The sequence below is a fragment of the Takifugu rubripes genome, chromosome 11 (assembly GCF_901000725.2).
Source record: "Takifugu rubripes chromosome 11, fTakRub1.2, whole genome shotgun sequence".
NCBI classification, from domain to species: Eukaryota; Metazoa; Chordata; class Actinopteri; order Tetraodontiformes; family Tetraodontidae; genus Takifugu; species Takifugu rubripes.
The window spans coordinates 8,907,302-8,922,614 of record NC_042295.1 but is presented as its reverse complement, the minus strand read 5'-3'; the positions used below and the strand labels follow the sequence as shown (position 1 = coordinate 8,922,614).

At 43.4% G+C, this 15,313-nt stretch overlaps 1 protein-coding gene across 3 annotated transcripts in view; it reads left to right on the top strand.

The window, feature by feature from the left end:
* arhgap35a (Rho GTPase activating protein 35a) overlaps positions 1–15,313 on the top strand; it is a 43,413-nt gene that overhangs the window by 7,233 nt on the left and 20,867 nt on the right. The window contains exon 2 of one of the 3 annotated variants that reach the window (XM_029844429.1): positions 523–633. The exons of the other annotated variants lie outside the window; for them this stretch is intronic. The gene's annotated coding sequence lies outside the window, so the exon portion shown is untranslated. The remainder of the gene's footprint in view (positions 1–522; positions 634–15,313) is intronic. 3 annotated transcript variants of the gene reach the window in all.

Below are 15,313 nucleotides of genomic sequence, written 5' to 3'. Positions count from 1 at the left end.
CGTCCCCCCATGACTTGTTAATTCAATTTTATGTAAGTTATCATTCATCTTCTCTCAACCACCAGTTAATCTGTGTGCGTGTGTGTCTGTGTGTGTCTGTGTGTGCGCATTTGTGAGTGCTGAAATCTGCAAGCCTGGATAGAATCATTAACACATTGACATTTTATCATATTTTTATGATATTTGTAACATCAAACTTTAAGCAGTGTTGGTTAGCACTGGTTTAAGACAATCATTTAATCCATTCTACCGGTTAGACACTGGTAATAAAAAGGGGCAGAACTATCACAAGCTGAGCTTTGAGCAGGATGAGATGTGCAGTCGGTGACACTGGTCTGCTAACACACCTTCACTCTGCTTTAATTATTTTCAGGAATCCCAGTAATGCATGACGATGCGTCCGTCATAACTGACGGTAACGGCACTGAGATCAGAACCTACTCCATTCCTCATATATGACGTAACTCGATTACATCAGTTTTAGAGGGAAAAACCCTGATAAAAAGGTTTTTTCTTTTCCAGTTGTGTTAAAGCACTTGGTCCTTCTCGCCGGTCTTTCCACCACTCGGACGTGACCCTTTCATTGTGGCTGCTACCTGTGTAACAATAGGCCCCGCCCAGATCCTCTGGCAGGTGAGGGGCAGTTTGGGTTTTATTTATTTCATGCCTGGCAGTGTTTACAGGTTGTCCTGGCTGTTCTTTTAAGGCTAACCTCAAATCCAAATGGTTGCTCAACAGGCATAATTTTAATTTTTAGTTGAAACTTATATTCCTCCTTTCCTCACAATGAAACACACTTATTTAGAAACAGGCAATCACAACATGCACCACAAGGGTTACTCCCCCCCAGCTGAAATTTGATCTCTTCCATAATCCATGGATCTTGTAAAATGCAATGACTTAAGTACAGAAACTTTGTCAATTTTCATAATTTAACGCAAGTGTGAGCTCCAGACCAGACTGAACAGCAGCCGAAGATATTGGCTGCTGTTTGGCCTTCTTCAACTTCCCAGTCAATGACCCCATTTAGTTAGCTTAGCACCCAGGCTAAGCAGCTGGCTCACTGTGTCAGCACAGCAGAATAATAATGCAGCTAGCAGATAGCAAGTGTTCTCCCAGTCTTGGCATCGCCAGAGAGAAACCCATTTTCAGGGAAGTGCAGATGCTCGGTATGCAGTTGTGCAACTCGGAGGGAAAATTGTGTTGTGTATAGGAAACAGCTGCTGGGTAGAAGGATGTTAGCGGGCTTAGCGGTGTCAAAGGGCACTGTGGGTACTGCCCATGTTGGCGCTATTTTTCACCATGGTGATAAAATGTTCATACATTCACAGCTTTAACTCCAGTAAATCAGTCGAGGAGGGAGTTATTCCAAGAAACGGCTACTGTTTTGGTAATCCTTCATGCCAGCTGTTATTTCCCACCATGCAAATTTTTGGATTTTTTTTAAAGAACGTTAGATCCCATGTTTGCTTTGTTTGATTTGATGTTTTCTTTACAATCCTAAATATGTTTTTGCTTTCCATTAAATCAAAAGTGTTCTGGTATGTGTCAGTTTTTCTTTTTTGTATTCTGACACGATTGAAACGCACATGTTGACTGAGTGACATCTTTCTTGTGTCGCGGGTAATGAATGAGACCCCCAGTTGTGCAGCATATGAAGGGTTTTAAGATATTGTTTTCAGATGAAGTCGCAGCTCTGTCATGTCATGGAAATGTTTGAAACGTGTCATACACCCCTGGAAAAATGAACAGGGATAAAAGTCACCACGATACCAGTAATTGGCAATTACTTTGCTTATTTGGAGTTCCTGCCAGAAAGAGAAGTTGATGCTTTCATTATTTTTACCTCCTGCTGTGCATACTGTGTAAAACATGTGTGTGTGTGTGTATGTGTGACAGGGTTTTCAACAGTCACCGAGACAAACAAAAGAATGGCAAAGGAAATGATGGGAAAGTAGGTCTGTGTCGGAGCTGTCGGAGTAGGTGTTGCTGTAAACATGTGGGCTAATTTGTGACATGCTGTGTTGACTGTAGTGAACTCGCTTCTTTCTCCTTAATACAAGCAAACTGGTCTTTGGGAGGAGTTTAACCTGTCCTGTAACCACCACACAAGGTGGGAATCCACACTATTTTTGGCTGAGCGTGGTCTCTAAATGATTGATCGTCGCGCCATACTTTCACTTCTCCTTTTTTCTCCACCCAGAGGTCAAAGTTGACAGGAGATATGGGTGGATGGTGTTGGCCATAATCCTTGGGGGATCTGGGCGTCCTTGGGGTTGTTGTGAGGTTGGTCAGTAGTCCCAAAACAATTACAGGGTTATTTTGGGTGACATCAACATAAATTATTGATATAACTCGGTCACGGCTCTTACGCTGACCCATTGAGTTCTTTTGAAGCAATATGATGAAGGTTGCTAGGGCTTGATGGTAATGTTGGCGGCGCTCCTGAGGCTGCCTAACGATGCATCGTGGTAAATATGTCTTGCTGCCTGCACAGCTGGGAAACACTTGCCTCTGCAGCGCATGCAGAAATGAGCCGGGTAGGCGGCAGAGGGGGGGAAAAAGGGGCTGACACAACAGAGGAATGTAGCGAGGGCTCCGGGGCAGGACACAAACTGTTAAAAAGAGGACAAGCAAGTGTGGAGGAAACAAGCCGTTAATGCGTTCCCAATGACAGAACGACAGCTCTCGCATCAAAGCAGCCTGTTCTGCCGTATCCTGAGGGTGGGGAAATGCAACAGAAACGGCTCCCACTCCAGTCCAATCTTCTCCTGTGTATGCATTTTTCACACTTGTGCTTGACTGCTTGTGTCTACGGAGCTCCCCAAATTTAGTTGACGGAGACAGGAAATTTGCTCCTCCCCTCACCGTCCTCCCTCCATCCTCTGCACTGGGCTATTTGACGGGTGTTGATTGGCTGGGAGAAAGCGAGGGATGAGGTTTTGTCTCCTAATCTGCCAGCAGATCGCCATGATGGGCCTCTGTAGAATGGCTTTAGTAAATTACTCTTCCAGGGATGGACAAATCCCTTCTATCAGATTGCAGCTCAGTCTTCATGTCCCTCTATTGTTAGCCCTCCACTTTTTCTCTCCAGCTTTGAATTATTATCTTATGGCTACCTAGCCCTCTCCTCTCCTCTCCTCTCTCCTCTCCTCTCCTCTCCTCTCCTCTCCTCTCCTCTCCTTTCCTTTCCTTTCCTTTCCTCTCCTCTCCTCTCCTCTCCTCTCCTCTCCTCTCCTCTCCTCTCCTCTCCTCTCCTCTCCTCTCCTCTCCTCTCCTCTCCTCTCCTCTCCTCTCCTCTCCTCTCTCCCCCTCTCATCTCCTCTCTCCCCCTCTCATCTCCTCTCTTCTCTTCTCCTCTCCTCTCCTCTCCTCTCCTCTCCTCTCCCCTTCTCTTCTCTTCTCTTCTCTTCTCTTCTCTTCTCTTCTCTTCTCTTCTCTTCTCTTCTCTTCTCTTCTCTTCTCTTCTCTTCTCTTCTCTTCTCTTCTCTTCTCTTCTCCTCTCCTCTCCTCTCCTCTCCTCAGTGCTGTATTAGTTGCTGCTTTACAACTTTTGTTGTCTCTCCTTTAATTTCCAATTCAGAGTTTTTCTGTGTGCAATAAACCCGGCTCTCTCCGCTAAGAGCCATTGCTCCTAGAATGGATGACACAAGTTTATGACGCATTAGCCCATTACAATCTGTTTACGACTGCGAGTATGTGTGTGTGTATTTTAACAGTCTGTACCAGTTTTGGGTGCAGAAATTGGGCCAGTCGCAAATGACACAACCAGAGCGATACTGAAAAATCTTCTAATTTTGCAAGCTGATATAAGCTGGACTCCTCAGAGATGTCTACTGTTGACAGATCATCCACACTGAGCTCTTTTCCAAACCAGGTTATCGAGCTTGAGGTGCAGAGTTTTTATGTTATCAAGGTTGTGTGCACGTGTGTATGAGAGCTGACCTCAGTGGATCACGTTTTTGACATATGTTGCTCAACAAGGCTGCGATATGCCAGTGATACACAGGAAGTCAGCATTTTCTTTTTTTATTGCACTGCTTTTAGCATTAATGTCTCATAAAAGAGCTGAGAAACGTTTAAAAAGTTAATTATATCCCCCTAACCTTACTATATATTAGTTTTAGGCAATTAAATATGCATTTAATTGTAGCATTTCTTCAGTAAAATTTGGCGATATAGTGGTCATTACATCAGTCGGATGCATAAAAGTGTTATGATAGTAACTTTGAGCATGTAAATATATGGTTGCTGCTTTTCTAAAATCTTTTATTTGAACATTTTAAAATGGAAAATTAAAGTAATGTTAAGTGGTAAAATAAACAGTAAAAACACATACTACTACTAATTTTACTGCTGTTACTAATGCTGTGGCTGCTGTTACTAATGCTGTGGCTGTGGCTATGAAACCACCAAAACCTCTAAAAGAAGAAGTGGAAGGACTGAAGGTTAGCACTTTTTTGAAAGATTAAAATAATTTCTTTGAGCGATGTGACTTTATAGAATTGTCTGGCCTTGAAAATTAGTCCTGAGAGGTTTCTCAAATCCAAGATGAAATTTTCCTTTCAATAGTATTATTATTTACTAATCTCTTCCATTGGAGGGTTTTTAAAAAAAATCTTTATCTTACTGACGATGCCATAATTTGAAATTTGCCCCTGCTCTGTGTGGTTATGCTATTACTTGGTTGGTAATGGAGTTAATACCCTGTGACGGTGAGCAGACCATCGTGACTGATTCCGGTTGGTCTGCCAATTCTGATTGGAATGGCTGGAGAAATCGAGTTAGGTGGGCCCCACCCTTCTTTATGGTCTCTGTCCCCTGCAGCCGAGGAAGCATCTGGCTCCCCTTCTGCCTTTCCCTACTCGCCACACATGCCGTCTACCCTTCTCTCCATGCAGCCCACACCGCTATCGCCACAGCTGCTAGCTATCCGGCTCATGCTACAATGTCGGAGCCTCTAATCTCCTGAGCATAAAGGCCATGCAAAGGGAATTTCTGTTAGCCTGCCACAGGAATAAAAGGAGAAGCGAGGAATCATTTGAGCAGGTTGACAGATAAAGCGCTTGCGCTTTCTGTGTGGTGCTTTTTAAGCCATGTTAAGCTGCTTAATTAGACATAATCTACAGACCCCAGACTGAGGCGGAACTAATGAAGTTAAAAGACTCAAATCCCATCCTACCATCACACCCTCTTCCCCCACACCATCACTTGCGCCGCTCAGTTTCATCACTGCTCTCCCCTCTGTTGCCTGCCACCATTACCCGTACATACACCATTCCTGCTTTTCTATTAACATCATTAGTGTTTCTGGCCCAGCCACACTCTGAGACATTGCTGTGCACAACATAAAATGTTCTAAGACTACCAGTTTACCTCTGTATCCTGTAGCGCGAATGCTAAATTATGCCCGGGAAAAGCGACGCGGTTAATAAGATGTGGGAAGATTTGAACGTTTGAATGTGGATCAGTTTTGAGACACAAAGACTCCCACAGCCTGTATAGCGTGACTTGGTATAGTGACTTCCTGGACGCCCCGCTGATCATCTGGTGAGTCACTTTGACCTAAAAGATTCCAGGATATTTACACAGCTCTATAGATGTATAAGCAGAGGCCAACACAGAGGAAAAGCCCGGTTCCATCCGTTTTTGGTCTCCATTGTTACTCTGTCAGTAAGAGGGGGAATCATGTACATGTAGAGTTTATATGGCAGATTTCCTTCAGAGCGAGGCATGTATGGAGCACAATGAGGGTCTTCTGTGGTTTGAAAAACATGTCTGTTACTATAATTACATTTAAAAAGGTGTACAGCACGAGTGTTGGAACTTTGGGGATAGCGTCTATACCTGCAGATTCCTTCTGGAGTGAAAGGGGCCCGACTTCCTCGTGTTTTTGCAACACAAATTTCTGTTCCCAGCTCAGGTTTGCTGCTGAAATTCATTGTTCATGCAGGATTTCTGAAGCAGCCCTCCAGTTGTTGCTCTGGCATGTTTACATATTCTTCCTATCTCTGCATCTTTCAGGACCAGCGTCTCTTGTTGTTTTGAATTCTCCCTGAAGCCGAACGGTGTTGTTTTTCCCCCCAACTGAACAGGAGTGTTTGGCAAACCTAAACTGTAGATGTTCTTCCTCTGCCTGGGAGGACATTGCAGCTGACTGTCGTTGGGTTTCCTCATGATCATACCTGCACCTCCTTTTGGGCGATGGCATCTCAAAGAATAAAGCTTTAACCCTTTGTTATCTCCTCTTTAGCCTTCCTCCAAAGCTCCTCTTTATATACAGTGGCTATACAGTGTCAGACTCGTTCTCCCTCCTGTGCTAACGCATCCATTTTTAAACACCCCAAATGGAGACACAGATAGAGCAATTGAAATTAAAACACTTGCTGGTCATCACCTGCATCGTCTTTAATAGACATCATTGCTCCTTGTATTTTTATCCTTCCCTCTTTCCTCTGGTGACTCTCCTCCACCGCTCCACTCCAGCTCTGCCTGGTATCCTGATGTTAGAGTGGTTCTGAAGGCTGCTGAATTCTGGCCCTGCTTGATTAGCCGGCGTGTGATGCTCCAGGCAGCTTTGTTTTGTTGCTGAATGCGCTGTTCCATTGAGAGTAAAAGAGGAAGGAGGGGATAGTGAGGCGAAGGGTAGAGTGGAAGGGAAAAAACACACCAGAGACTCCTGGGAAAAAAAACCTGCAAAATGAGAGAGGGAAGTATAAAAGGAGAGGTGGCAACTAGATAAATGAGTCTGGAGAAGCAGCTGGGGCAGAGAGAGGGAACGAGGAAGGGGAGCAGGAGGAGAAAAGAAAAATGGATTGACCTCTCCTCCAGTGAAGAGGGAAGATAACTGTGAGTGTTTAGAAATGCTGAGGTGGACAGAAGCCATATCTTCCGCCACCACAGCACCTGCTACTCGGTCAGCCCCCTCCCATTCATTGACCGACTTTTCCATTGTGGGCTTTCGCGCGCGCCTCCCGCCTGTCGACACGCACGTGTGTAACAACACGCACATTATTAGTGTACCATTTTTGTCGCAGGCCACAGCAGTCCTGGACTCGACGCTGAAACAACAAATCCCGGGATGTCTGCACTGCACCATAATAATTCATGCATGTTTAATAGCTTTTATTATCGAGTTCTGAAAGCAGAGCTTCCTACAGCTCTATTTTTCCTCATTTTAGAAACCCTCTTTCATTATTTATTTTTTTACTGGAAACTGCATGTGTCCTTCGCCTGTAACAAACAGTTACGGTTTTAAGACATTACAACACACATTACAACACTATTGCAGATGCAATAAATCCTTTAGCCCCAACACGGACAAGTAACCATTTGATAGCAACGCTCTCATGGGTTCCTCTACTGCACATCTGTACTCTCTGTACCACAACTCTGTGTGTTTGTGTGAGCTTGCATGCCTCGCTGTCACTGTGGAAGGACACAGAGTCTCGGGGGCACAGTGATGAATGGCAGTGTTGTCACCAGTCTGGTCCAGCTGCATTGTCTTTACAGCAAGAACTCTTGGTGTGACAGTGCGTCATGCAAGTCTGCGTGAAATAAAACTCTTGGGCGACGCGAGATGTTCACAGGTTACACGTGTATAATCACTGTTTGCACATGTAACAGTCATGGATACCCCCCTCCCCCTCCAATTTACACACGAGTAGAAAAAAACTCATGAGATGAGTGGCCCCTCGGTCTTACACCTACTGCAGGGAAGAGCTGGTGGTCAAGATAAAAATATTCAGGTCCTTGGGGATCTAGATGGCTACCCGCATCCCATACAGATTGTTGGCAGGATTAACTTTGTTCCACATTAGTTGAATAGATTAATCATACAGTGAGATAAGATAAAACTTTCCAAATGAATGTTCCAATTGTATTATATGCATTTTACTTCATCATGAGTGTGTATCTGATGTGGCCCATAATTACAGACAAACTAGATGCTATCGCAGCATGTAGTGGCAAAAAGTAAGTTTTATTAATCACTCATAATCATGAGGCGAACAGGATAGACTGACCATTTTATGCTAGAGGCTACAAATTAGAGCCTTTTGTGCTGCCGGGGATTGTTTTAAAAAGGCTAATAGCCCTGTAGTGGACTTAAATGTGTCTGTAAATCAGAGCTGCAGCTGCTTGCACAGGGCTGTACATTAATTGCAGCAGGAGCAGAGGGGCATTGTATTTTTCCCCACTTTTTGTGTCATCCTTGCTTTCTGTTCATTTTCTGGTTTTTCTCTGTAATCACAACAGCAGTTTCCTGTATTTCCATTTGTGCCGTAAAGATTGTAATTGTGCGCTGCATAACACAAACAGAGACAAAGTAATTGTGTCTTTGTGATGATTGTAAGTCTGCTCATGCCTTATCCTGTAGTTTCAAGCAGAGTCTGAAACAAACCCACTGTTTTATATCATTTTTGGTTTGTTGCCATTTGTCAGGCAGTTTTAAAGGCAAACTGGTACAGCTCCAAGTGCACGTTGAGGTGGATATGACTGGGATGATGGGGTCTCTGACAGCATCATCCCGGCTTATTATGTTTCTGTATCCCTGCAGTAACATGACGGCACTGAAGCCAAATCATTCCGAATCGGATGACATAAATACAGATGTATAAAACACAACTCGCTGTCTTTTCTTTGAAGCTCTTCAGCAGCTTACATTTACCGGTGGCAGTGTGTTACCCACTGTTGTGCTAATGCATTCTAGTTTGAAGGAGAGCCCAAGAATATCATGACACTTTACAATGCTACAGGTTTGGGTTTCTGGTCTGGGAGTAAAATTCCCATTCCCCCACATACTTTCTGCAAAAACAATCACTTTCCGTCATGCTGCTAGACAAATATGTCAATCTCAAAGCTGTGACAGCCAACAGCACCTCTGAAAATCTGCAAAGTGAAATGCAGAATATAATTTCTTTCCCCATGACAAGCATGAAGTTGACGTTTGCCGTGTACCATACATTCAGATGTACTGTACATCACAACTTCTGGCGAAAAGCAGCAGCACGTGTTGAAATGTGAGAATTGGTTGGATGCAGGTGGGCTTATTTGTTGAAAACCAATTCTTTGAGGAACCGGTCTCCATAACAACTTGCAACACACCATTATAAACCATGTAAACGAAAGTCATTAAGTGGCCAAACTAAACGCTCCTTAAGTAGCAATCCCGTTTTTCTGCCCAGTCCAGTACTCTTTGACATTATAGATGATATATATACATATGTGCATATTTTATTTTTAGAATCCAAGCTATTAATGTGTGTTAATGCAGGGTACTGACCTACCAGTTTGAAGCTTAATGCGCTTGATTTTAAATGCATCTGCTAATTAGTAATAAATAGCTGCTGAGCTTTTCCCCCAGACTAATCTGGCTGCGCTGTTTATTTTTTCAAAGCGTTTATGGTGACAAAGGCAACAATAACCAAATCTCAGCGAGCCGTGTGACTCTTGGACACCACCACACAGACGCCTCTCTGCGTTTCTTCAGCGATCTAAATGGGAATCTGACTGGAGGTAAACATGTCACCGTGTTGAGCAGCCCAGCAAACAGCAAACCTGACAGGCCAGTTAATGGGGAGATGATGGGATAGGGTTTAATAGGCGGTGGAGAAAGACCTGCCTGTGTTAAACAGGACAATATTTACCCATCGGGGCAGTATTAGATTGCCTTTAAATTATCCTTGCTTTTCTTTCCCAGTGTGGTTTGTCTTTAAATGTGTCTTCTTCAATTCTACTTGTTCGTTATGCCTTTACTGTGCCAAGACTTTGATTGAGCATTGCTGCTGAAACAGAAGCCTCACTTGAGGACTGAAATGTCAGAATGGATTATGGGATAGAAGCCAGGAGCAGCCACAGTCACCAAAAGGGTATTAATTCCTGTCATGTACTGTCGGTAGATTGCTTACACCAATTATGAAGTAAAAAGTTGTTTTTTACTGGTTTGTGTTAAGGCTTTTGTAAACGAATCCCCTCTGTAATAACTGCAGGGGCATATTTCAGAGGATGACTCAGCTTTCCTCCCTTCTTTTATTACACTACCTTTTAAAGTCTCTCACTTTCTTTTCCACCGTGGCAGCAAGTCAGAGCGAGGGGACCCGGGCTTTATCTGGCTTAAGTCATTTGTTTTTCATATCCTTCCTCCCTCAGTGGGTCCTGTTGTGTTCGTATTTGTGATTGTGCCCTGCTGCAGGGTGTTAAAGCGCTCTGAATGAGCCTCTCCAAGGTCATTTGGTCAGTGGGTCGAGGCCTTGCACTCACAGCCCGGGTCACGCATAGCTTCTTTATCTCATCATTGTTGGGGGGGGGTGTGGATGAGACGCTGGCTGACTCACGCCCCCTCCCTCGCTTTCAGTTCAAATCCTCAAGGAGATAGGAGAGAACAAAAACAAAGCGAGCCGGAGAGATGTTCAGAGGACGCTAGAGAGAGAGATAAGAGACAAGGCAGAGAACCGTAAGCCCTTATGTGTGTCGACTGGTCACCGGCACAGTAATCCCTCCTTACCTTCTCAGGATAGCAACGACCTTCGCGAGCATCCTCCATGGATGGACCTCTGTATTTTTTACAGGGGGGGTGGGAGGGGCATGCACCACCCTTTCAGACCCCTCCCTTTTGTCTGAAATCAAGGATTATAAAGACAAAGATGGTACCTCTAGCTGCAAATGTTTTTGTGAGGTTATTATGACTACATCGCCCACGTACTCAAAGAGAAAGTTCCTTCTACATTAAAATGGTTAAAGGCTTTTCATTTTCACACTTTTTGGTTGGTTGAAGGTGTCCAAACATCAGACTGTACAATCCAGAATATACGTCCAGCAGTCATGCTGTGTTTATGCAGAAAACCATATTGTATTGACATGTAATTTGATGTAGATACCATTTTTTGGGGCGGTTAAAGAACACTAACCACAGCAAAGACTGCACTTATCTGCTCTGAAGTGGCTTCATATGAGGCCCATGGGATTCGGAGCAACAGTGCCAGTCAGAGGTGAAACGAGGGATGGGTGGAGGGGAAGGGAGGGAAAAAGGAAAGGAGTCTTGGCATCACTAGTGACTAGAGGAATTTAATAGTGTGTGCACATGGGGTGGGGGTTAAGGCTGGGATTAGAGCCAATAGAGCTGCTTTAAAATCCAACCCGATTCCTTTTCTGTTTCGGCAAATGGTTTAATTCCCTGCTCTGTGTTTCCTGACACACTTCTCTTCCTCTTGGCCTAGAAAAGGAGGATACAGAGAAACAAACACCTTTGGGGGAAAATTACATGTTAGACATTTGACTTGAAGGAAGTAGGTGGAAGAGGTCACCATGGGTCACGATTGATATCCATGACACTACATTTTTTTAATTATGCGAACATCTTCCTCTTAATTATAGACATCTATAAAAAAACTCTGCTGACCTGTTGATCTTCAGTCTGTCTGTTTCTGACCAGTAAGGGAGCAACAGTCAGCAGATCTGTTTTTGCACAATAATTTTGCTGTAGGCAGCAAAGCAGCTGGGTCGTGAGCTGTAACGGTGCTCCAACAAGTGTCTAGAGGCAGATTATTAAATGAAGGCACCGAATGACCCTTATGACCTCGAGACAATCCGCCTTAAAAATGTCTTTTTAATATTCATACTGTTTTACAGCCTATGCATTACATTTCATTTTGTATTTTAATGACTTTTAAGGATGGAAAAGTAGGTTTAATCTTACAGAAACACCAAACAAACGCTCAGTCTAAAATTGAGGGCCATTTAAACTGTTTGCAATTAATTCCGCATGAGCTGCACTTTGGCAGAGTTTATGCTAGAAAGAGACTGAAGCTCTCTGGGGGGCTGAAATTGACAGAAGAAGAGGAGAAGAGATTGGTGAATCATGTGGAAAAAAGCTTGTCTAACCATGTGCCTTTGCGCCAACAGTAGGTTACTGTGGCAACCGGTAAAAAGTCATTAGCTTCAATTTACGCTGAGGCAGGTTCAGGTGTTTTCAACTATGTCAATTGCTGTTTTTCTCTCCGAGGTGACTCATCCATATTTGGCAGCCATCTTCCACTTCATCCTTGGCTTCTTGAGTTGTTTTTTTAACCCTTCATGTCTCTGCGGCCGTGTTCATATCTGCCATCTGTTGGGCGCCTCACTGCTTGTGCATGCTTTTGTACAAGCGTGTCTGAGGTACTTGTGAGTTAATCCTGTCCCCAGGTCATGTAGCACGTTTCCACAGTGCTTTTAGATGCGCTGTTGATGGAAGAAATTGGACGAGCCAAGAATGATGGGAATTACTTTGGTGAAATCAATGGGAGCGTTTGGGAAATAACTGCCAGGAGAACAGAAGACAAAAAAAGTGGGGAAAGTAGTGGTCTATTTATTGACTCTGCATGTTGAAGCGTGTCACGGCGAGGCTGGAAAGTTTAGCTGTTATTGTGAGCTGCAGTGTTTGCTTTCAGTTTTAACCAGTGCTGTTCCTCCCCTGAAAGTCACTTTAACTATTTTTGCTTTCTCCTCATCATTTTTATGACTTCACACATTTCACTGTTCATCCACCAAAAATGTCTGCAACTTTTGTTTGAATATGTGGGTTTTTCTTTGTTTGCCTTAAGTTTGTTCGAACCAGATGGCCGTGCAGCTACTGTAATGTTTTTTTTATTGCTACATTCGGCTGTATTAAGCTTGTACAGAGTAGAGGAGGATTGAGAGGATTGACTGGCTGTGTGGGTGGACGTGCATCTATTGACTTATTTATCTCGTGCCACTGACAGGTTGTGAAGATGCTGCAACAGCTCTATTGTATATGCCAGCCCATTAGCACCTTGGCTCCACACGTGAGAACATGACAGGAACAGATCTCATATGGCGAGGCTTTGACATCCTAGTTTATGTTGATGCGCCGTAACTAAGCGTAACACATTCACAACCAGCATCACCTTTTGTCAGAGTTCCTGCAGATTGTAAATTGGTATGTTGAAGCTTCTGTCATTTGCCTCACGGTCTCCTTGTCCCTTTTTCAACTTTAATTGGTGCCACCATTTAGTATCGCCGCAACATTTCAGCTGAAAGCAGAACATTAAAAAAAAACAAAACTAGCTGTTTATATGTCTAAAAAACACCAGAGAAAGGAAGCAACATAAAGGACAGTTGTTCACTGTGAATGGAGAACGTGCCGTATCTATGTTGGAGCATATGGTGTAGGTGTAGGATTACTGTGTGTGTGAGATGACCATCTGTCACTTAGAAACAGTTTGGGTGATCTCTGGATGATGTAAGATCTCCCTGAAGGGATCATAAGACCTGATTATATTCAAAGCCTGCAGGTTGCATGTCCAGATGGAAAGGATTTAACAACATTATTCTCGTATTGTCAGTAATAATCAGAAGCAAATTATTATTATCCAGTAGCTTGAATGTAGCTATCAATGCTATAATGCAACTGGGCTAATGGCTTTTAGCAAGCACTGGTTTATTGTGGATCTTTATTAGATATGTCTCGGGTAAATAAAAGGCATCTGTTGCACAATTCAAAATGTTTTTATGAACAAGGCGAAACAAGTATTTGTTCCAAATCTGTTGAAATTGGCGGTATTAAAAGTGTCGGGGCGGCAACGTTGCCCCGATCGCTCATTTTTGTTTGAGTCACCACGTGGAATGCAACCTTCTCTGTTAGTAATTAAAGATCTATAAAATGGCAACACCAAGTCAGATAGATAGATAGATCCCTGAAAATGAAAGGTGCAGTTTGTACAAACAAAAACAACAAGACCACCATAATTAGACTAGCTGTCCAAACTAGAGGCTCATCGGGGAAAAGATTATATCATTTCTTGGCTCTGTGGTATGGACAGAACACTGACTGAAACAGACATAACATAGCTGTTTATCTGAGCGAATTCTGTCTCCTGACGAATGTATTGGACGTATTTACCGTGTGGTGCTGCCATGGTTTGTTTGCGCTGGTGCGGTGAGTTTCTCTAAGATGAGTCGGCACCTATATTGGATGTCCAGTTGTAGTGAGGCTGAGAAGCAGGGATCAGATCTATGATAATAACGCACGTCCACTAGTCAGACATGGACACGTTAGGTCGTAGTGCTGGATAAGACGCAGCTGACGAGAGGAAGAGCAGAGAGAATATGTGGAATACAATAATACACGGACAGGAATGAAGAGCAAGGCAGTTCCTGCCTGGCAGGAGGAAATTGGAGTCTCACAGAGGAGCTTTTGTCCTTAAGTGAATCACAGGCTTAGTTGTCTCTCTGATTATGCATTTAAAGCAGTGGTTGTTGACATTTTTGGTTAGTATCTTTTCCCTGTTTCCCTTCCTCTGAAACCTTTCTCTCTATAAAAGTGCATTTTAAATATTTGATAGGCTTCAGCCAGTGTTTTTTCATTGGGTCTAAGCCCGTACACAGGGAAAAAACTATGAAAGGTTCAAAATTCATCACTGTTCTGCCATTTCATGGGAAATGTACATCATTTATTGAGACAAATGATGTTAATCAACATTTATTTTACTTAAAGATCACCCTGAATGTAGCTGCATTGCAGACATGCCAAAGCCTAGCGTGTGTGTTTTTATTTATGCCAGAATCTGTGTTTCTACCGGCCCCTGAGATTTATGGCACTTTGTTTGTTTCCAGCACATTTTATTCCACTAATCTATCAGCAAATCTTCCTGATGCGGTTGAAGAGGTCAGACCTTGGTGTAACACAGTCTTCTTCCACATTCTAAATAAGTCATCCCTGTTTCACGCGCCTTTCTTTATCTGGGTTGAACTTTTCTCCATCTCCGCCTTTAGAATTTATAATTTTGACTGTTGGAACAGAATCTGCGCATATCATTTCCTGCCCTCTCGCTCCTGTCTCATTCCCTGCCACCCTGCATTCTTAACTGTTGGTAACGTGTTTGCTTATAGTCTTTGTTCCTCTTCTTCTCTTTTTTTCTGCTCTTATCCTGCATCCTTCCTCCCCCTGTCCACCGCTGTCCTCAGGGTGTCTGACTGCTCTATCTCTGCAATGCCAGGCACAGAGAGGAAGTCGAAGCCAACGTATAGCTTCTAGTCTGCCTACATAATGTATTTGCTGCAGTCAAACTTGCTCAAGATTCTAGTACACAACTGACCTGAGGTCAGATAAGTTTCTGCATAATTCCATGCACATTTATATGTTTATCTGTATGTTTAGTCCTCAGATGCGGTTATATCGCCCTACTCTAATCATGACATGGCTTGTGATCCTACAAATGGAAAGATGAAAATAGCCGCAGCTAATCCACTACCCATAATCCCTGCAGTTCTCCAGGATCAGGACCTGAATATGACATGAGCCTTTGGGATGAAATGT